The following is a 25,059-nucleotide window of genomic DNA, read 5'->3' as shown; positions in this document are numbered from 1 at the left end:
TTCATTCCCTCCCTTCTTCCTTGTTCTCCTTTCATTCCTTCTTTACTTTTTTCTCGCAGTCTTTTCCCATCTTTTGTCCCTTCTAATTTCTACTGGCTTCTCTCTAGGCCCTTAAGCCCCAGTCACACTGCAGGAACGACTTGTCGCAAACCTGCTAATCATGAAACCAGTCCCCGACCACGGAGGTCTCCGAGCAGTCGTGCCACCGATCGGCTACCGGTGGTCATCCAGTGTCTGTCCAGCGTCCGTCCAGTGGGCGGCCGAACGGCGACCATGGTCAGGTACACACAGGTCAAGACACCGACGGGTGGCCGGCCGGTCGTTGGCAGGCCGCCTACAAATGGCGGCCGATCCGCGTCCTGTTGCAGTTTAGACCACAACCACTAGACCGACACCGGCCGCGGATTGGCTGGCGGCTGGTTTCGGTTCAGCCCACCACCTGTCGCTTGACCAATCGCCGGCTGGACGGCGGCGGGACTTCAACCACCACCCCAGACAGGAGGCTTGTGGACGGAGGCCGCCGTAGTCCAGTCGTTGCGTTGACAGAGTGCAGACGGCCACCGCACAGAGCGGGCGGCGACCGGCCTCCGTCCAGATGGCAACCACCGCTTAAAAATCAGGTGTTGCCGACCAATTGCAGTCCATAAGCCGACCAGATGCAGTCCAGCCGCCCACCGGGCGGCTTCCGTGCCACGACATCGGTGGTCGCGGGGAGGTTTTTCGTGCAGCACGAAAAACCTCACAACGATTTTTTGGTCGCCATGATGGCCTGCGGCTAGACCGAGACATATGAAGACCGGTGGTAAACCTCACCAAAACCACCCACGACTTGCTGGTCGCGGGTGGTTTGCGATAAGTCGTACCTGCAGTATGACTGGGGCCCTTTATAATCTCTGTCTGTCTGTCTGTCTGTCTCTCTCTCTCTTTCTCTCTCTCCCTCTCCCCCTCCCCCCATTACCTTGTCTTCTTCCTAACTCCCTCTTACTTCACTTCTCCTCACGAGCATCCCTACAGATCCACCTTCAGCTGCCAGCAGCATTTCTGCGCAGGATTTTGTACCAGTGCGAAACGGAGCGAGGGCAGTGTAAACGCGAAACGTCATCCCGATAACTACCTATAACAAATTTCAGATCCTTGCGTAGGTAGAAGAGGAGATCCAGTGGTAGGGGACTCCATCATCCGAGGCCAGTTGATGGTTTTGCGTCAGGGCACCTCCTAAGAGGAAACGTTTCTGTATTCCAGGTGCAGGTGTTAATGATGTCCATGTGGCCCTCGATGTGGCAATTAGCGGTTCCTCCGATAACCCACTTGTCATACATACAGGAACGAACGACGTGGTCCGAACCACGATTCCGGATGATGATCCAGCGATACAAGGTTAAGACTAAACACATTTTCATTTCAGGGGTACTACCTATGATTGCTTCTGGCAGTACATTCTGCAGAAACGCCTTCAGTCTTAATAATTGCCTAAAGTCTCTTTGTCAGCAGGAAGATATTGACTTTTTCCGCGCATGGAACGCTGGATGAAGCCGTGCGGTCCTACTGGAGAAAAAACGAACAGCACTCAGGACAAACAGACATGCTGACATAAACTGTAATCAGGGAACAGCCAATATCCCAGACTACCCTCGTAGGAGTAAAAATAATGTTTAAGTTTTTCTTGTAGATGCGTGCAGATTGAGAAATAAGTTTCCAGATTTAGAGACCCAAGTATTTATTGATGAGTACGATATTGTTGCCATTACTGAATCTTGGATTGATACTCAAGAAAGATATTTTATAGCAGAATATAATATTCCTGGTTACAGTATTTTCAGCAATGAGAGGAATGAAAGAATGAGAGGCTTGTATGGCTACATACTGTATTAAAAGTAACCTTCATCCACTTGTAATCCCTAAACCTTCCATTAACAATATTGATATATATTATGTTCAGCTCAGAAATGAATCATGCGGAAAAATGACATTTGGATTAATATATCATCCACCAGCCCAGTCCTACGAAATTGACACTCAGATATACGAACAAACAGTGGAAGTCTGTTGCACCCAGAATACTGTAGTTGTTGGAGATTTCAATTTGCCGGTACCAAGATGGACTAGACCCTTATCTTCTCACACAAGGTTAGACTTGTACACTAACGTACTTGAAAGCTCATTGTATCAGTTTGTAGAGCAACCTACACGTGGAGAAAATATCCTAGATCTTATACTGGCAATGTCAGAAAACTTAGTTCATAATGCTCAAGTAGGAGAAGAATTTAGTACTAATGATCATCACATAGACACATTCAACCTCATTTTCTGTAACACCGACCAAAATTGTAGTTACGAGAAAATCCCAGACTAAAAGAAAGATGATATTCACAAATTAAAAGCTAACTTTACATAGCAATGAATGGGAACTGATTACTTAAAGTACAAATATATACACAGCATAGACAGGGTTCACAGAAACCCTTAATAAGGCTGTTAAAGAAAGAATACGGATGCATAATAGAAGACCAGTGAAAAGTAGTAAGCCAAAATGGTGGAACAGCAATATTAAGAGAAGTCATTCAGCAAAGAAACTTGTTTATCAGAAACAGAAAGCCACTAATAATGAGGAGGATAAAGATATTTATCATAACTTACGTCAAAATGCTAAAGTGTTAATGAAGCAAAGAAAGAAAAACCTTGATGCACATATTGCAAGCATCAGTAAATCAAACCCCAAAGAATTTTTCAGTTATATCAGAAATAATTAAAAGTTAACACGAACAATAGGACCACTAGTATCAGCAGATGGTGAGCAAACAAATAATGATACCGAGATGGTTATAATTCTTAATACTTTCTTTACATCTGTATTTACGGTAAAAAATTCATGCTTAATCCAAACAGTGTCCTTCACACGCGTAGATGAAGACACCACACTCAAAGAAATTATCATTAGTGTGAAAGGTGTTCTTCTTGTGCAAAATAAACTAAAAATTAATATAATACCATGGCCAGATAGAATATCTCCAAGAGTCTTAAAGGAGGCAAAAGATGAAATAGTGAAATCCAGAGCACATATTCAAAATCTCTCTCAGAAGTGGCACTGTACCAAGTGGTTAGAAATTAGCAAATGTAAATCCGATATTCAGAAAGAGACAGATCTCAACCCAGCAAATACTGACCAATAAGACTGGTATCAGTGTTTGCATGTTTTTGGAAACCATAATCAATGATAAATTGGCCAATCATTTAGAACAGAACAATCTCATCAAAGACTTTCAGCATGGATTCCAAAATAAACGTTCACATCTTACTACAATACTTGATTTTTTCACTGACATCATCAACATGTACGACGGCATTAACTCAGTCGATGTCGTTTACCTTGATTTAAAAATAGTATTTGATAAAGTTCCTCATATGCAACTTGTCGAGAACCTGAGCATTTGTGGTATTTGTGGCAATGTACTAAGATGGACTGAAAGCTGGCTTACGAAGTGTAAACAGAGAGTTGCAATCAATGGTAATGAATCAGACTGGAAAAATGTTATAAGTGCAGTACTGCAAGACTCAGTTTTGGGTCCTTTATTGTTCTGATTTATACAGACGACATTAATGAAGGCGTGTTTTGTAAAATATCAAAATTTGTTGATGAAATGAAGATTCGTAATAGAGCAGATACCTCAGAACAAAGAATGTTGATTCAAGGGGATCTTGATAAATTGCTTAATTGGGCTAAAAAATGGCAAATGGATTTTAATATTGATAAATGCAAAGTTCTAAATATTGGGAGTAAAAATGAAAAAAAAATAATACACCGAATCATTCTCAACTCATGAATGTAAACTATGAAAAAGATCTAGGTATAATTGTAACAGATGATCTGAAACCAAGTAAACAGTGCACAGAAGCAATAAGGAAAGCTAACAAACTAGTTGGATGTGTAAGTAGATCATTTTAGTTCTGATCTGAAAATGTAATTTCTGCCCTGCGCAGTTTCCTAATGCATCCACATCTAGAGTTCTGCGTCCAGTTCTGGTCACCGTATTACAGGAAAGATATAAAGAAATTAGAGAGAATGCAGTGATGAGTGACAAAAATGATACCCAGCCTGAGGAAAAAATCATACGAGGATCAATTAAATGAACTAAAGTCATTTAACCCATCAAAGCGCAGACTACGATCGGATCTGATTCAAGTATTCAAGATTATTAAAGGAACTAAAAATGTGGATGTTGACAAGTACTTTACAATTGGTCATTCGAACTATATTAGAGGTAATGGTTATAAGATTATTGGAATGCATCTCCAGTCTAATGAGGCCAAGTACTTTTCTTAAACAGGGTTAACATTTGGAATAAAGTGTCCAGGGATGTCGATGATTGCAGTACAGTGGTGACATTCAAAAATCGCTTGCGTAAGTGTCTTGCTTCAAATCCCCAGCTAAACACCTTCATGACTGAGTAGAAATGTAAGCTGTTTTTCTGTATTTCGGATCGTGGTGAAACTAAAGCAGGGAAATACTATGTAATTAATGATACTTGTAAATTATTGACACTTGCAGTGTATAGGTATAGTAAAACAGAATATAATTTACCCCTTCTCAGTCTTCCCTATGAAAATTCCGTGTCAGCTTTTCCATGCTGCATGGTGGTCCTTCTCACGTTTTTCCTGCCAGCTTCGACTGGAGCGTTTGGTGGGTGGGAGGGATCCTTCTTGCTTTACTATCTTTATCTTCAACTTGTAGAAGTAGATATCATACTGATAGTCTTCTCTGTAACGAGCAGCCTTGAGAGGACCATTAGGTATGTTGCTGTGTGCTTTCCTTTGTACTCCTTTTGTGCTTCCTCCCTGCCCACCTTCTCCTCCAGTCTACATTTCCTCCCTGCACCCTTTTTTAACCTTCCTCTCCTCCCTCTCCCTGTTTCTTTCTCCCGCTCCCTCTCCCTGCATTCCTCCCTACCTGCTGATTCCTCCTTACTTCGTCATTAGTTTCTCCCTACTTCTATTCCTGGGTCTTTCCCCCTCCCTCCCTCTCACTTTGTTTTCCTCCTCCTCTCCCTCCTTCCTTTCCTCATCTCTGTTCCTCTTGTCTCATTTCCATTTACCTCCCCTCGTTTTTCTCCTCCTACTCATTTCCCTCTTCCTTCAACTTTTCCTGAATATCTACCCACTTCTCTTTCTCCCTTCTTCCCCTCCACTTTCTTCCTACCATTTTTTTGTCTCCCTCCATTCCTCTCTCTCCCACTTCTCTCCTGCTCTCTGTGACCTAGTAAGGGATTACAGCTTATGGCCTGATTCCTTCCCACACACCTCTCAGAACACCTCCCCTCATCTCATCTCACCTCGCACATCACGTCACGTCGCCTCACACACCACAACACATCACCTCACCTTACCTTACCTTACCTTACCTCACCACACCTCAACGAACACATCACGTCACATAAACTCATCTCACCCTACCTTACTTCACCTCACCTCACCTCACTTCACCTCACGCCTTACCTTGTCCCACCTCACACATTACTTCACCTTCCCTCACCTAACCTCATCTTTCCTCATCTCACCTTTCCTCACCTCACTTCACTTTCCCACACCCCACGCCTCACCTTTCCCCACCTCACTTCACTTTACCTCGCCCCACGCCTCACCTTTCCTCACCTCACACAACATGGCACTTTACCTTTCCTTTTGTCCCCTCACCTCACTTCACCTCACAATCACGTTCGCTTACCTCACACATCACATCACTTCACTGCTCTTCGATTCACTTACCCCACCGTACCTCAGGTTACTCATACATTAGCCACACCTCACCTCGATTCATTCAAGTTCATCTCATATCATCTCAACCCTTTCACCCTTTACCCCTCGTTCATCCACTCCTTATCTCACTCACACCTCACTTCCCCTTTCCTCAGCAGGAAGATATTGACGCACCTCTCCCCTCATAACCTATCTGACCGCCAGTATGGGTTCTGTCAGGTACAGTCCACTGGCGATCTCCCACATTCTCTCAGATTCCTGGTCATCTTCTCTTGGGACGTCTCTGACATCCTTGATATTGTGCAAGACATCTCAAAGGCCTTCAGCCAAAGCTGGCACATTTTTTTAATTGACAAACTGCTTTCCTATGGATTAACACTCATTCTGTGCCTGCAATACAGGTGTCTTTTTTTATCGTTCTATTGTTCAAGTATTAGGTGGCAACTATTGTAAGCTATGAATGGCGATGTTTCTCAGGGTTCTGTCCTTCCACCAACTCTCTGCATTCTCTTTAAGACCTTCTAGACCATGCAAGAGACTCGCAGCCCTATCGGGCCGCAATGCATTTGCCCAAAGAAAAGCGATTTCTGAGCAACTACCACCGTCACCACCACCACCGACGTTACTGCCACCACTACCTCTCAGTTTCCTCAGAATCTCTTTCGTTTGTTATCTCTTTCGTAAAAAAAAGAACATTACGCCTCATGCAAAAATAGCTTCATAGATGTTAAGTGTGTTGAACTGACTACATTCTCTCTTTAACCATACTCATTTGTTAACTTTGTGCTTGGGTCTTACTCGGCCATACGTGGAGTACAACTCACACCTCTTCTGAACAGAATGGAGTCAAAGTCTTTTCGTTTCATCAACTTCACTCACTGACTCCCTACAGCCTCGTCTACAGTTACAATATTCTGGCAGCTACTCTTGTAGTCTCTCTGCCTTCATTACCTATTACCTATCAATTACAGTGGCACTGGTAACGTAGCGCTGGTGTAGCTACATTGTCTCACCTTTGTCAAAATATTTGATGTAAAAGTTAGCTAATATATTCGTACACAGTCATTCATGCATACAACTGGTCATCTCTGGAACTGTCTTCCTCTGTTTGTCTTTTCCAATGTTTATGGCCCCCAGTGTCTAAGCACAATGAAGCCAGGTATCTCGAAATAATCGGATTTTTTATTTGGCTTTGTGTGTGTGTGTGTGTGTGTGTGTGTGTGTGTGTAAGTAGATAACTAAAGATAACTAAAGATATATATATATATATATATATATATATATATATATATATATATATATATATATATATATATATATATATATATATATATTGCCAGACGCCTCAATCCCGTTTGGGGTGGCCACAAACAAATCGCCTCCAAGTCGCCCTGTCCCCAGCCATTTCACTGCCCTGCTCCCAACTCACACCCCCATCTCATATACCTCTCCACACCATCCCTCCATCTCATCCTCGGCCTCCCCCTCCCTCTTCCCCCCTCCACCTCACTCACATACACTCTCTTCGTCTGTCTTTCACCCTCCATCCTCTCCACATGGCCAAACCACCTCAGTGTGTTCCTCATAACGCTTCCTATCACATCCACATCAACACCACAACGCTCCTTTATATCCTCATTCGTCAGCCTGTCTCTCCATGTGACTCCACATGCTCCTGTTAAATAACTCATTTCCACTGCTCTCACTCTTGACTTGTGTCCTTCCAACAACGTCCAAGCTTCACTTCCGTACGTTAGAGTTGGTATCACAATACTGTCATGTAGTAACTTTTTCACTTCCATGCTCACTTCCCTGTTTCTTATCACTGCTTTCAAAGAACCAGCAACCTTTCTTCCCTGCTGTACCCTTTCAAGCACTTCACCCTCCAAACCTCCATCCTTACTCATCACACTACCCTAGTACTTAAACGTACTCACATTTTCCAATTCCTCACCATCCAACCTCGCTGTACATTCACTGACTTCACCTCTCTCAAAGACCATCACTTTACTCTTCCCTACATTCACCTTTAGATTCTGTTTCTTACACACTCTCTCAAACTCATCCACCAAGCCTTGCAGCTCCCCTTCGTCTTCACTCAACAACACAATATCATCTGCAAACAACAGTACAGGGAGTTTCCAAACACTATCCTCTCTCACCAGGGCCACTCCAACATCCACTACTCTGCCTTGTACCTCTTTTATTACCCCATCCATGTACAGATTGAACAACCATGGAGACATGACACATCCCTGTTTCAAACCAACTTTCAAAGAGAAAAATTCACTTAGTTCACCATCCACACGCACTGCAGCCTTCGCACCATCGTACATACTCTTCACGGCATTCAACAACTTCCCATCTACTTCACATATTCTTAACACTTTCCACAATCCTTGTCTATCCACCCTGTCATATGCTTTCTCCAAATCCATGAAAGCCGCATACAACTTCTTTCCCTTCTCTATAAACTTTTCCACTAAAGATCTAAGAATGAATATCTGATCTACACAACCTCTTCCCTTCCTAAAGCCTCCCTGTTCTTTTCCAACTAATTTCTCTGTTCTTTCTCTAGCTCTGTCAATATGTATCCTACCATACACTTTTCCTATTACACTAAGAAGACAAATGCCCCTATGATTACCACACATTTATATATATTTAAATGTTCACTCTCATCCTATGGTTCATTTTTAAATTACCAAATCGATCTCATCCCGAGTGGCTCTTATCTATCCATGTTTCATTTACTTTTCGCCACATTAACTCCTCGCACATCGCTTACCTCTCCCGTCTCCTCACTTCAATCACCTTTCAATTACCTTATTCATTGTTACCCTTGCTTACCACTCATCTCACCTCAACAGCCCTATATTTTACCTATCTTATTTATACTTCACTGTATTCCCACTATACCCCACCCCATCTCGTTTCACCTCATCTCGTTTCACCTCAGCTCCTTTTGTCATCTCATTAGCACTTCGTCTCACTCATCCCTCATCTCACTTGCCCCTGACTTCAAGTCACCTCACAGTTCACTCATCCCTCATCTCGGTCTCCTCTCATCTCTGTCCATCTATCTATCTATTGCCAGACGCCTTAATCCCGTAAGGGATGGGTACAAACAAATCGTCTCCTTGTCGCCCTGTCCAACGCCATTTCACTGCCCTGCTCCTAGCTCACACCCCCTCTCTTATACCTCTCCACTCTATCCCTACATCTCATTCTTGGCCTCCCTCTCCACCTCACTCACATACACTTCCCTCGTCAGTCTCTCACTCTCCATCCTCTCCACATGGCCAAACCATCTCAATGTGTTTCTCCTAACGCTTCCTATCACAACTACATCCACACCACAACGCTCCTTCACTTCCGTATTTGTCAGTCTGTCTCTCCATGTGACTCCACATGCTCCTCTCAAATAACTCATTTCCACTGCTCTCACTCTTGACTTCTGTCCCTCCAACAAGGTCCAAGCTTCACTTCCATACGTTAGAGTTGGTATCACAATACTGTCATGTAGTAACTTTTTCACTTTCATGCTCACTACCCTGTTTCTTATCACTGCTTTCAAGGTACCAGCAACCTTTCTTCCTTGTTGTACCCTTTCAAGCACTTCGCCTTCTAAACTTCCATCCTTAATCATCACACTACCCAAGCACTTAAACGCACTCACATTTTCCTTTTCATCATCATCCAACCTCTCTGTACATTCACTGACTTCGCTTCTCTCGAAGACCATAACTTTACTCTTCCCTACATTCACCTTTAAATTCCGTTTCTTACACACTCTCCCAAACTCATCCACCAAGCCTTGCAGCTCCCTTTCGTCTTCACTTAACAACACAATATCTTCTGCAAACAATAGTACAAGGTAGTTTCCAAACACTGTCCTCTCTCACTAGGGCCGCTCCCACATCCACTGCCCTACCTTGTATCTCTTTTATAACCCCATCCATATTCAGATTGAACAACCATGGAGACATGACACATCGTTGTTTCAATCCAGCCTTCAAATAGAAGAATTCACTCAGTTCACTATCCACACACACTGGAGCCTTATCACCCTCATACATACTCTTCATGGCATTCAACAATTTCCCATCTACTCCATGTATTCTTAATACTTTCCATAATCCTTGTCTATCTATCCTGTCATATGCTTCCTTCAATCCATGAAGGCCACATAGAACTTCTTCCCCTTCTCGAGAAAGTTTTCCACTTAAGATCGAAAAATGAATATCTAATCTACACAACCTCTTCCCTTCCTGAAATCTCCCTGTTCTTCTCCAACTAATTCCTTTGTTATTTCCCTAACTCTGTCAGTAAGTATCCTTCCATATACTTTTCCTATTACACTAACTAGACAAATGTCCCAATGATTACCACATACTTCTTTTCCCCTATTCCTTTGTACAGGGGAATAATTATACCTGACTTCCAATCCTCCGGGACTCTACCTTGCTCCCAGGCCAATCTGCACATCTTCCACATCCATTCTTCTACTATCTCTCCCCCATTTTTCAGCATTTCACCACACACTCCATCAATTCCTGGGGCTCTCCCCATTATAACTTTCTTCATTGCTTCCACAACTTCCATCCTACTGATTTCTTCCTCTCATCTCACATCTCTCTTTCTCCCAGCCATTCCCCAGCCACTTACACTCGCATTACTTTCATTCTCTATGTTCAACAATTCTTTAAAGTGTTCTCTCCATCTGCTCACTTTTTCTTTACTAGTAATCTACCATTTTTATCTTTCATTCCCCAACTAACTTCTTTGGCACCCTGTCTAACTCTCCTTACCTCTTCCCAAAAAAATTTCTTACATTCCCTCCACTTCTCATTTCACTCATCCTTAATCTTGCACACTCCTCATTGCATACATCCCCGATCTCACTCACCTTCTCACCTCATTCACCAGTCACCTCACTCACGTGTCATCTCACTTATCCCTAAGCTTACACACTTCATCTAACTCATCCCACACCTCACTCACCTCTCATCTTACTCACCCTTTATCACACTCACCCCTCACCTCACTCATTCCTCTCCTCACACATTCCTCATCTCACTCACCCTTCATCTTATTTACCCCTCATCTCACTTACCCATCACCTCACACACAGCTCATCTCACTCACCTCTAATCTTACTCATCTCTCATCATATACACTCCTCGTCTTACTCATCACACATCTCACACAATCATCATTTCACACACTCCCATCTCACCCATTTCTCATCTCACTCATTCATCATCTCACCCACATCATCTCACTCACCTCTCATCTCAAACACTTTCAACCCTCATTTCACACCCCATGTCCTCAACATATTCTTCCTTCATGTCGTCACTTCACTCACATTTCACCTCTCCTTACCTCACCTCATCTCATATCAAGTCATGTTACTTGCCCATCCACTCATTCATCTCACACTATTTAACTGGCATTTCATTAATGCTTCCCCATTGTTTTCATCCATCCTTCCCCTTACCTTGTACCTTACCTCGCCTTACCTCACCTCATCCTAGTTCATTTCGATCACGCCTCTCTTTTCTTCATTAAGTCATCATCATTCCTCCTCATCTCATCTCCTCACCTCCCTTCCCCTAACCTCCTCACATCATCTCATCATTTTTATTAGTGCAAAGAAGAAGGAACCAAAGGCTAGAAGTCCGCAAATTGTTCTCTCTAAGAAAAAATAAAAAGAAGATAATAGAGAGCCAAATTCAAGATATCGAGGTGCCTGGACACACTGCATTTAAAAGGCTGAGTAGAAAATGAAGATGAAAACAGCTCCAGAATTGACCTATTGCATACATGAAAGACTGGGAGTAACGTTTAGTTCTTGCATCAGTGGATGCACAGAAAAGGGATGAGAGTTTGCTGCTAAACGAGTGCTACGTAGCCCCCGTAGTGGTGGAAATATGCAAGAAGACAGTTCGGAGGAGCAGTGACCATTGAAGTAGCAATAGAAAAGAGATAAAGATGCAATAATGTGGCGAACAAACAGAGGGCGACGGGAGCCAGTAAGAGATGGAGAGTTAATGAGACGAAAAGCCATTGACTCTGCCATGTTGAGAAGAATTGTATATGGGGAGCCTCCAAACATAACAGTTATACTTTACACAGAGGCGAATAATACCCGTGCATAAAGTCAAAAGCCGTACAGAAGCGAAGAAGACACGGAGTCGGCGTATCACACATAATCTCATGGAAGCAGATTTTACAAGAGAGGCAATATGATCTTCCCAAAGATGATGCAGGATTGAATTGGGTATTATTAGAAACAGAGGATATTCCTATGGTAGATTTTGATGGGTAGAAAAATGTAGGAACGTAGTTTCTTATATTTTATAAACGGCGAGATTACCTTTATCCCAATCGGAGATATGACCCAAGCCAGACATTAACAGTGTCATTGCCTCACACCTTGTTTGCTGAAGCAACTGCTGAGATGGAAGCTGCAGGAAGCGGATGGAAAGGCGAAGGGTTGAGTCATCAGTGTATGAGTGGACAGGGTTAGATGTACAGCTTAGAAGGTCATCAATGAATAGAAGAAAGAGAGTTGGTGGTAGGACAGAGCCATGTGAAGAACACCATTATTGATAATCCTAGGAGAACAGTGGCCGTCTACGACAGCAGCTATAGAACGACCAGAATGATAGCTAGAGATGAAAGCATAGATAGAAGGATAGAAACCGTAAGAGGACAGTTTGGAAATTAAAGGTTTATGCCAGACTCGATCGAAAGCCTATGAGATGTCAAATGCAATAGCAAAAGTTTTGCCAAAGTCCCGAAAGGGGGATGACCAGGAGTCTGAAATGTAGGTGAGTGGATCGCCAGTAGGGTGTCCCTGACGGAACCTATACTGATGACTGGGAAGGTGCTTTACATTTTTTTTTCTTAAGAAAAGAATCAAAAGCTTAAGAAACAAGAAGTGGTGCCAAGGCACAGCAAACCTGTCCCGGGCAGTCATTTTAGTGCTGACGTGTACACACAACAGGATAACTAGACAAAGATGTTACGTATCAAATTTGGAGTAAATCGGGGGAAAGTTGACTATTTTATACCCTTTTGAAATTTTAGGTCTCACCCACTTGACACTGACCCCCTACTGCTAACTGGGGGGTGACTCCCCTGATGTAATGAAGCATATTATAGAATGCAGATTTGAAAGATGCTCCTTCAGGGTTTGGTTTCATGTCGGTATGACGAATCTGAAAGGAAGTATGGTGATAAAACGATTTTTCCTACTTTTTTCTACATGTCACGGCCTGCAGCCTGGGTTTTGGCCCAGTTTGACCCAAAACTTAATCAGGTGATCATCCTTGTAATTTTAGTCAAAATCGCACCGGTAGTTTTCGCGTAAAGTTATTAAAGGCAGATAGATAGACAGAGAGGCAGACAGACAGACAGAGAAACAAACAAACAGACAGACAAACTGAATGAAATCAATACCCGTTCCCGAGTCCCTCCGGGGTGGGGACGGGTAATAATGGATGTTAAAGCAACTGGGCGAGAGGGCAGGGAATAGTCATCTTTCTTTGGGACAGGTTGAATGAGAACAAACTCCCAGCAAGAAACAAAGGTGGAAGTTGACAGACAAAGGCAAAATAGTTTACCTAGGCAAGATGTAAACACAGAAGCACAGTTCCTGAGGACAACAGGAGGGACCCCATCAGGCCCATAAGCCTTGTTAGTTTGGCAGAGAGCACATCAATTGAAGAAACTTTAATGTCATCCGTGAGTAAGTCAGAACGGGAAAGTGATGAAGGAACAACACAGGAATCGTATAAGGTGGAATTGGAGGAGAAAGTATGAGTGAAGAGTTCTACTTCATCGGTAGAAGAAACAGCTACAGAGTCATCAGAGCAGAAAGAAGAGGGAAACATGATGAATCAAAGTTGTTTTGAAAGGTTTTTGCAAGGTACCAGAAAGAGCTGGAAGAGTTTGAATCACAGAGTTTAGAGTATTTTGTACAAATGAAATTATTTTTAGCAGAGCGAAGTACAGACTTAGCACGATTCCGGGCAGAAACATAAAAGACATGAGATTCAGGGGTAGGTTGGCTCCGGTACTTTTTGGACTATATGGCACTAAAACCACTGCATAAAAATGACGGGTATGCTATGGTGCAGTGCAAGCAGTAGGGAAGACGGGGAAGACACTAAATGTGAGGCAAGATACGGGTTTGAGATAGGAAACGCACGAGGTGTGTGATGGAAAACATAGGGGATTCACCAAGAATATCGGCTAAGGTAGGGGGACATCCAACGGAGTAAAGGAACGGGAGAGTCTGTCTGTGCACGGCGTGGAACCAAGGGCAGTCCAGCAAAAGATGGTGGACCGTGAGTGGAACCTGACAACACTGACAGATCGGAGTAGTGCCTCCTGACATTAGAAAGCCATGTGTGATCTGCATGTGGCCAAGGCTAGGGCTGTTTCCCAACGCCTATTGCAATGGGAGGACGACTGCCAGGGAGTGACAGTATGTGTGATGGAGCAGAGTTTGTTATCAATTGTAGATGTCCATTCTGCTTGCCATCGCTGGCCAAGGAGACGGGTAACAATCGGGAAATAATCAGTTGCCGGGATAGGATGAGGTGTGACAGAGCGAGAGGTGACAGCTGTACGTGCCAGGCAGTCAACCCTCTCATTACCCAGTATCCCAGCATGGCTTGGGTCCCAGCAGGAGACAGAGTTCAATCTGGTGGTAATACAGAACAACCATTCCTGTATCTCCAACACTAGTGGGTTGCTGGCCGGAATAGTCTTAATACCATGTAGTGCACTAAGTGAATCTGTGAAAATAACAAAAGTGTAAACCTGATCGGTATATAACACGAAGGGCCAGTAAAATGGCCAGCAGTTCAGCAGTGAAAATACTGGCAACTGGTGGAAGACGGATCTGATAAGTATGGTCTGGGAAAAGAACAGCAAAACTCGAGCCCACAGAAGACTTAGAGCCGTCCGTGTACACTTGGGTCGCTGAGGAATGACAACGCATATGATCCATAAAAAGATGGTAGAGTTCCTGTGAGGTGGAAGAGGACTTTGGGTGAGAAAGCAGGGGATCACAAACAGTAGGGCGAAGAAGCCAGGGCGGAAACATAGAATCTCGCAGAGGGAGAACTAAAATAGCAGGGAAAGGGATGCAAGTAAATTGGAGACCCTACAAGGAAAAGATGAAGCTAACGAGGGCAGAAAAGGAGGGGAGAGGTGCTTAATAGAGGAAGGGGAAACCTGCAGATGGGTGTTGAAGAAGGCAAATGTGGTAACGAAGAGCTAGCTTGTCACGTCTGGATGACAGAGTGGGCATACCTGACTCAACATACAAGCTCAAAACTGGGGTGGAGCGAAAAGCACCCAACGCCAGATGTAAACCATGATGGTGAACAGAATCTAAGCGCTGAAGGAAGGAAGATGAGGCAGATGCATAAACCTGACAGTCATAATCAATCTTCGACAAAACTAAGACAGTATGGAGACGGAGCAGAGTTGTACGGTCTGCACCCCAAGACATATGACTGAGAGTTTGTAATAACCGAAGTCTGAGGAAAGCAGAGGTCTTAAGGGAAGTGAGATGCAGCGACCAAGTCAGTCGAGAATCAAAGATAAGGCCAAGGAAAGGGGCTGATAATCGATATGGCAGGGGGGTACCATATAGTGTAAGAGGGGGTTGAGGGATTGAATGACGGTTTGTAAAAGTTATAGCACAGGATTTCGTGGTGGAGAATTTAAAGCCATGATCCGTGGCCCACCCTGCAGCGGCATCAATAGCTGATTGAAGCCGGGCTCGTAAGGCCAGGACATCCACTCCAGCTGCATATATAGCAAAATCATCTACGTACAATGAAGCACGAACACCATGTGGGAGAGATGAAACGATATCATTTATTGCATAGATAAAAAGAGTAGTACTAAGCACACATCCTTGTGGGACACCCTCATGCTGTACATAAGACCGGGATAAGACATTCTGAAGGCGTACACAGAAAGTCTGGTTACAAAGAAAGTTCCGTAAGAAGACACCCATATTGCCATAAATTCCAGAGTGTTGTAGGACACGGAGAATGTTATACCTCCAGACTGTATCATAACCCTTTCTGAGATCAAAAAACACAACTATGACCACTTTTGAGTTAGTGAAGGCTTGTCTGATGAAGGTTGCTAGCCTCATCAGGGAATCTAGGGTACTCCGCCCCTTGCGGTAACCATATTGTAAGGGCGAGATCGCACCGCGTGATTCTAAATGCCACCTTAGGCGAGAGTTTACCATACGTTCCATCAGTCTGCATATACAGCTAACAAGAGCAATGGGGCTATAATCTCCAGGTGACGACCCAGATTTGCCCGGTTTAAGGATTGGTGAGGGGTGGGCATGTCTCCATTCATTAGGGACGTTCCCATTGCTGGCCAACTCTGTTTTACTGAAACACTGAACAAAGTTCAGGAAAAGGGGGATGGTCAGAAGTTAGCCCCATGGGCTGATGAAATGGGAGCTCCAGCTCTCCCTGTCATCAGCTTTCGATACACCTTGGGAATACTGCCCTTTTCAACTGGTGCTCTGTTAACTCCTCCTCATTTCCCCTCGTCTCATTTCACTCTGCACCACTTCCTCTTCCCAAGCACTCGTTTCTTTATCTCATTATTATGCTTATTTAACCACATTCACCCCTACCTCGTTCATCTGACCTATTCCCGACTCATAATTCACATCACCATCCTTCTCCTCGCTTCACTCACCTCACTTCATCTCACTTCCCTTCCTCCACCCCTCACCTCACCTCATCCACTACATTTCCCCTTTCCTCACGCCTCACCTCCCCCTCATTTCACTCTCTTCCTCACGTTATCTCCACTTCCCCTTCTTCATTTCACCTACCTCACCTCACTTCATCTCCCCTCCCCTCACTTCACGCCATCTCCCCTTCCTAGCCCTTATTTCACCTACCTCATCTCACTTCTCCTTCCCTTCCCTAACTTCACCTAACTCACCTCACTTCCGCCTCTATCCTTTCACTCACATCATTTCATCCCACGTCACCTCACCTCCCCCTCCTCCCCGTCACTTCACTCACCCCACCTCACCATCCAGCAAAACCCTACTTCCTTCCAACCACAGAGAGATCATCTCGCTAACTTCACCCGATTTAATGTCTGGTTTGGAAAGAAAATATTCCATGTTTGTTCTTCAGCGCTAACATGAAGACTGGAAACTGCGCTGGAATAAATTGTACTCCCAAAGAACAAGAACAAGCCAAGAACAAGAACAAAACCAGCAAAAACATAAGCTTTTCAAGTTTTTGTGTTCCATTATAATTATTCCGCTTGGCTATTTTATTATCCCCCTCCCCCCCTGAATATAAATGACATCTTTTGTTTGTTTACTTCTTGCTCTACACAGCCGTTTATATAAGGTACAGTATTGCCTACATACAGTATAATGGTTTTCTTACACTCCGTCGGGCCATTTTTTTGTGTTGCTGGGACGCCTCATTCAGTGTTATCAGTGTGTATCCTGCATCGCTTAATCAATTCACAGCTCCACACCCACGCCCAGACCAGCAGACTAAGCCTTTGCCGCAACACACAAAGTACAGCCAACTGTGTTTCTGGTAGAGCGCTTTTTACGGAACATCCTGTATTTTGAACTGGAGTTGTAAGATGCAGTATTCATTAACTCTTCAGCATCTCAGATTCTCGCAAACTTATATATAATATATATATATGGTGATAGCCTAAGAAAAATGGAAAATATATCATCGTTGAGAAGAGGCAAAGTATAAGGGTACCATCTAGATTTTTATTTGCTCCACTCTGGACACAGACTTATCAACCCGTTCCCTGAAGCCCAACAGTCTTCCTACGCACCATGCACCTCCACATGTCACCATTTCGGCACTAACACCCACCGTCTATAATGAATACATGTTAAGGCTGTCTAATAGAGGACTTACTAAATGGCTTAGATCTCATGATCCTATGGCTCACTTTCAGCTGAATAAAATCGTCTGGTGTCAGGAGGGAAAGAATACGCGACTTCCTTCGATTGTGGGACTTTTAATAAAAAAAAATCATTACACTTATAGAATCCTGTGACTCATTCTGCTGTATAAAATCGCTACTCATTGGATGGAATTGAATACTAGAGTAGTCTTGGGCCAGTATTCTCGTCGATTATGGAACATTCCTAAACATCTTTTCCTAAGCGATTTAGTTTTGTTTATTACACCTTATGGTCCTCCTCTGTGTTGCTAAAATTTTTCTAATATTACCATAATCTCCATAAATAAAGTACAAAACGATATAAGCTAACCATATCCAAAATTAAATTCCTAGAGAAAAGGTGTTAGGGAGACCCGACTGGAATACAGGCTTTGATCATAGACACCGTTAGAATGTCCAGGTAATATCATATCACACCTCCAGTCAGCCACCATACATGTCTTGGAGAGAATCATCATCATCATCATCATCATCACCATCATCATCATCACCATCATCATCATCAACAGTTATCAATTTCATTACCAATCATCATCATCATCAAAAATACTTCCTTATTTCTCTCACACACACACACACACACACACACACACACACACACACACACACACACACACACACACACACACACACACACACACAAAGGCAGGATAAGTATGTTAATTCGTAAACCAATAAATATCCATTACTGTCCACACTTTTCCCTAACTTATAAATATCTAATGCCTATATTCCCAGGGCTAAAGTTTCCCTACACTGCCCCTACATCACCATAAGAGTGAGCTCCGCATCCCATCTAAGTCTCACCAAAATATAGGCTGACACTAATCTTATGTCGGCTTTTTCATCTATTTTTCCACTAACGACTAAACTTCGTTAAGAGTTCATGGGGCAAAAACATTAATCCATGCTCGTTAATAATGGGGTTTACATAAAATGAAATATGTAATGATTTAGTTCTAGGTTTATGGTGTCACTGATGCTTCTGTTAAATGTGTATGGCTTTTTACTAATATAGCCTAAACTGGTTAGTGAAATTGTTTACTGTATGAAGCGACGTGAGTTCGATGCCAGCCTGGGTCAGGGATCAGATTAATTGCCCATATATCGTTAAAAACACACAACAGATTATCCTCAAGACCAACCAACACATAAAAAAAATCTCGTTAATACCATCACAGGTGAATAAGACAGCCCAGCGAGCATTCAGTATAGATGTTGGATATCGGCATCGACGGACATGGCAGTATACATATTGGAAGGATAGTGGAATATGCTATGAGGATGAATCACTGTATATGCCTGGAGATTCTTGGACAGAAAAGGGCAAGACAAATCCTTGGCCATTGCGACGTATTTCATATTTCTTTGTTTTTACTATTAATTTTTTTTAGCATAGAAATGCCCCTTAGATGTGAAGGAATTAATGAAGGATGTATCTATCGTCAATCGTCTTTCGTCTGATAGAACTGGGTCACTCTCACAGCTTGACTGCTAAGTCGTGGTTACTTGAAATTCAATGAGCCATAGTTATGAGGCAGGAATGAGTCTCCTTGATTACTAGTCAAATGAATCCTTCAATATGACTGCACTTGGCCATCAACTGAACTGAGAAGGGTTAGGAATCTTTGTTCAATGAAAACAGACTTTAATCCGTATAGTTCGATAAGTTTATCTTTGTCTAAATACAATCAACAGGAAATAACAATAATGAAACATGCCTGACATCCTGTGACAGAAGAGATGATCATTAAAGGATCAATTGGGAAGTCTGTGAGAGAGGCTTTCGTTGTGAGATGGACAGTTTCAGGATGATAGTGATGGTGACGTTTTCGCTTAGCCTATATAAACTTAATGTATTCGTAGATAGGCGAATCACATGCAGTAAACCCTCGTTTTTAAGTATGTAATTTTACCATTATATATACTGTCTGGTACTCGGTTAACTGAAGAAAAAATTACATGTTAACTCCAAGGACATCGTTTACAATTAATTCTTATCTCTTTTTATATTCTGCTTTACAGAAATTTTTCAAAATCGATGGACAACCTTATTATGAACATGAGAAAAGACGATAACTACAGAAATCCAGTTGACTAGTGTTTGGCAGCTCTCAAATGAGTGGGAGTGGTTCAGAAGAATAAGGTAGCATCCACACTACATGCTACAGGCTCAGGTGGAAGTTCTGCATCATTATAACCAATAGTCGTTCTCGCCCACACCCACTCGCATTCAGTGGGGACACTTGCTTGGGTTACAGTGATGCAAAACTCCCACCCGCTCCAAAAATCATTTGGTGTTGACGGAAGAGTAAGACCGGGACAGAAAAGCAGAAGACTATAATTAAACTCTTTATGACCACGTTCTCTTCCCAGCTGTACTCTATCGTTTGGTAGCAAATAGAACGAATTCCAAAATGTCTACGTAATGAAAGAACTAAAGCTCCATCTTTAATAATAGAGCTGATTTGCTATTCTCACTGATTTTACAGTACCAGTTGTATGAAAAAAGTTGTGATATTCGAGATATCTCTGACATACAAGAACGGTTGTCCGCCATTAAAAAAAAAAAAAAAAAAAAAAAAAAATAGCCTCTTCAGACCGTTGACATAACTTATACTTTCCTCTTGCTACAACCAAATGATTTTATTCACCTTGCTAGACACTGTTGAAACGTGAGGGGTTAAATATGGCTTTCATAAATCCCTTGTTTCTGCAGTGTTCCTCTGAACTAAACAGAACAGTTTGGTAGCAGCAAGAACAAGGTGAAGTACTCACAAAGTGTAGGCCAATACCCGCACACCCAACAGCTGGTCTAATGGATGAATAATGTTTTGACTTTGCCCTGTGTGCTTGACCTTCGTCGATCGTTTTCCAAATCGAATCGCTTCATCCTAACTTTACCCTGAATCCTAAGACAATGTTTAGTCGAAATCACACCGAAACAGGTTAAGTTACCCATGCCATGCGACCCTGACTTTAACCTTTCTTTGACATATAACTGATTGGTTTAAAATTCTATAATCATTTATTCACAGTTTACTCTGTCCCTTTTCACAACGTCGATTAAATTTGGACAAAAAACGTTTATGTTGACCTTGCCATGTGACCTTGATCTTTGATCTTACCCTTTGAACGTTGTAAAAAAGAATCCTCCCCTTTTGCCTTATCTTCAACCCCTCTGCCAAGTTTGACTGAAACCGAATAAAAAGTGTTTAAATTTACTTTGCCCTTTGATCTTGACCTCTGATTAATTGTTCTAAAAACAACTGGCTTAGGCCTACACTTTAGCTGAACCTTAACCTTTCCACTAAGTCTGGCTAAATTAGGATCAAAACTGCCTAGTTTGCTAACCATCACTCACATACGACGAACTCTGATCTTGCTTTGTGAGACAGAAATTCGAATAACTGTTTTCAAAATTAGCTCACATCATTCTCCCAATACAGTAAAATACACCATTTCACGAGTAAGGTCCAGGCCGGACAAAAAATATTTTAGATTTTTTTTTTTATGGCAACGTTTAACCTAGTGAAGTTGACCTTGACATACTGTAGTGTTCTCAAAAGCAAAGAATTTCCTCGTTGAGTAACCCTGGACCACTTCACCAAGTCTGTTTGAAATTGAATGAAACTTTTTAAGTTAATTACCCCTCCCCTCTCTCTCTCTCTCTCTCTCTCTCTCTCTCTCTCACACACACACACACACACACACACACACACACACACACACACACACACACACACACACACACACACACACACACACACATCGAATAAAACATAATTCCAGCTCTTCGAGTGGGTATAACATTCTATCAAACACGTCATCGTATTGCAACATATACGCCTGATTTGCCAGTCTCTCCTAATTCACAAAGTTGTGGCATTCTGGACCAAATCCCTGACGTGTAATGAGGACCGTCCGTCACCAAGTATTTCACAGTAGTTCTCCCTCCCTCATATGCCACCGCTGTGAATCACCCCGCCATTAAACCGCCGCCTAACTTTTCACGCAATTGACTCTTATCTGCCTTTGTGGGTTTCATCATCAGCCCCATTGTTCCCTCACCTTCCACCATTCCCCCTCCACCCCTCTCCTCCCTTCCTCCACCCGCCTCCGCTACAACTACCCACACCCGCCACATTTGACGCATATTTAGGTCACATATGTGATTTTCCAGGCGGAAATCATAAGTTAATTCTTTCAACCTCTTCTGTCAAAGTATTTATGTTTTAATCTGGCGAACGTCAGACGATCTCACTTAACTTAAGGTAGACTCTGGGCAAAGAAGGAATTAGAAGCAATCTCATTTAACACTTTTAGGGGTACGACGAGAAAGATTATTATATATTATATCCCTGACGGAAAGCGGTGTTTAACTATCTGTATGTGTAATTCTGCTGTAGGATTGAACCTTCTCCTTGGAGGAAGGGTGATTGTTAGAATTAACCCTTCCCATGCTCGTCAGGTATGAATGGGGATGGAGATTTGTATTGTATAATGAATTCGTACTGTATAATGAATTCGAAGTGTTCTAATGCCAGTGCTTGTGCAGGTTAGACTCAATATATGTCACAGTAAAACATAAGTTGCTGTCATATAAAAGGATGTGAAAGTCCCTACTACCAGCACCAACTTTAAATTTTCACCAGTTCGTAAGCAAGAATCTTAGATTCATCGATCAGAAACCACGAGCTGATTATGCGAGTCACCAAAACACTGCAGTTCCGCTTCCGAATTCAAACACACACACACACACACACACACACACACACACACACACACAACCAGAGGCTAGGATTACAACTACATTAGATGCCCAGAGAGCAAGCAACGCCGTGCCTAAACTTTGATCTTGAACGTGACCTTTACTATTGATCAGCCTACACAAACCCAAATAATTTCCTTCCATCCCAGCACACAGGGCAAGCACAAATTTTGATGCAAATGGGATGAATCATGAACGAGATTTCGCTGCACGCTGACCTTTGTTTGATATGCAGAAAAAAATACGTATTTTATCCCACTTCCACATCCAATGTATGTGCAAATTTTTATCCAAATTGGATCAAAAGTCAGTGACAATAAGCGTGCTTGTTATATCCGTCCTTGGCTTTGCTCCATGAACTCGTCATAGAGAGTGAATGAAATGAACATAAAGAAATGGACAGGAATGGTTTGGATGATATGGGATGTTAGTGGGCAGTAAGGAATAAGGCAGGAAAGCATCCCTGTGAGAATGGATGTTGCAGGATTACTGGTTTGGGTGCAGTGAGGGTTTATTTGTAAGTATCCCACAGGAATGGTGGTGTGTGGGGGGGGGGAGGTAAAGCAATGGGCAAAGGAAATTAACAGTTTGATAGGATGAGCTGGTTTTTTGCTGGGGGAATGGGTTAAAAATGAGAGTATTATAGTGAAAATAGGCGCTGTAGGCTGAATGGCTTGAGTGCTGTTCAGTTCACCCCCCTCTCAAAGGAAAAAAGAACACGGAAAGCTCACGTGTCTCTCATTAACCGGTGTCTTAGGATGCAGGCAATAACGCTGCATCCCAACATTTAACCATGATCTTTAACAGTTGATCGTTCTGCACTGAAATCGAATCGCGGTGATACTGTATGTGCCAAGCTTGATTCAGACAGGTTCAGGCAATGGAGGGGTATTTTGTCAACGCCGATGAATATATACTTACAACATACATGCATCATAATACATACAAACATGCGAGGTAGAAGCCGACTTGATTATAAAACTACGCCTTCCATGCCGCTAACAGCACCACCACCGCCACCACCATCACAACTACCACCACCAAGACCACTACCACCACCACCACCACCACACCACCGCCACCGCCACCACCATCACAACTACCACCACCATAACCACTACCACCACCACCACCACACCACCGCCACCGACACCACCATCACAACTACCACCACCATGACCACTACCACTACCACCACCACCAACAACAACAGCTACAACTATTTACTACTATTGGTATTACTACTGCTACTACTACTACTACTACTATTTCTACTACTACTGCTACTACAACTACTACTTTTTTTTTCACAAGAATCACCTCCATCCATTTGGGATTTATACCGTTAAACTCAAAACCAACTATCATAATACTGTTCACCATTTGGAGTTGTAATGTGAAGGTTAACACTTAAGCCCGTGTCCCATATGCAAGTTCATCTTCGAGAACGGCCCCGATCACCACGCTCTTACACTCGAGGTATGACCTTGGTGAAATGCCACGATCACAATATGATCGTGTCATTATAGTCAGGGAGCCACTTGAGGCTATCGTGTAAAAAAGGGTTTTCTTGGACCCGACAGACAAATTTTTGCAGTGCCTTAGCTGTTACGAAGGATATCTAAGGCTTATCAAAAAGCAAGATACTTTTCAAAATTGCATTGCAAAACAATTTTTTTGAAGCGTTTAATGCGAAAATCTTGATCTTCCATCCAAATTACAAATTTGCTAAAAACTTAACTTTGAACGATCAGATTAAGCCCAAATTTGGTCCACTACCGCCGATTGGGCTGCAGATACGACATATAAAATTGCAAAAGGATATATGAAGTACAATACAAGTTAGGCCAAAAAATTTATTTTGTAAAGGGAAAAATATGGAAAGACTATTACATTTCAGAATTTTTCTAGCCTAATTATACCTCGACAGAGAGATTATTATTTTTTTCATATACTTCAGATTTGTGAACAAAAATATATATGACAAGACTTTGTAGAAGTAAACTATAAAAAATACTCTTCTCATTTCAGAATAAACAACTACATCCCATTTGTGGTCTCTTCCACACATTTCAAATACTCCAGCTGTCAGCTGGCATATCTGTATGACATGCAGATGCTAGAAGTCACTCATCCGGATGTTTTCAGAAGTTTTCTGAGGGACAATTTACTGTGCGTCAATCAGAAAGGGCCTTTGTGGAACATGGACCGATCTAGCCCTGGAACAGACATATAATAGGGAAGGAAAGACATCTTTATTTAAAGGCATCTCACCAAACCAAGCTGCTCGTGACAAATATATCAAGGCCACACCAATATTAACCAAAGTTTCAGAAGCAGTGAAAAGTATGATTTACATAGATGGGACATCTGGAAGCCATCATGGAAGTTCAAATTCACAAACCCATGAGGATGCTGATTTGTTTGAAAAGGTGAAGCACATAGTTTCAACTACTATGATTAATCCATTTGTTTCTATGAATAACACTGATTATTATTTTTTTTTTTTTAAGTGT

Source organism: Coenobita brevimanus, chromosome 2 (assembly GCF_032717465.1).
Source record: "Coenobita brevimanus isolate Jiangsu-jjx chromosome 2, ASM3271746v2, whole genome shotgun sequence".
Taxonomy (NCBI): Eukaryota; Metazoa; Arthropoda; class Malacostraca; order Decapoda; family Coenobitidae; genus Coenobita; species Coenobita brevimanus.
Note: the sequence above shows the minus strand (reverse complement) of the source record.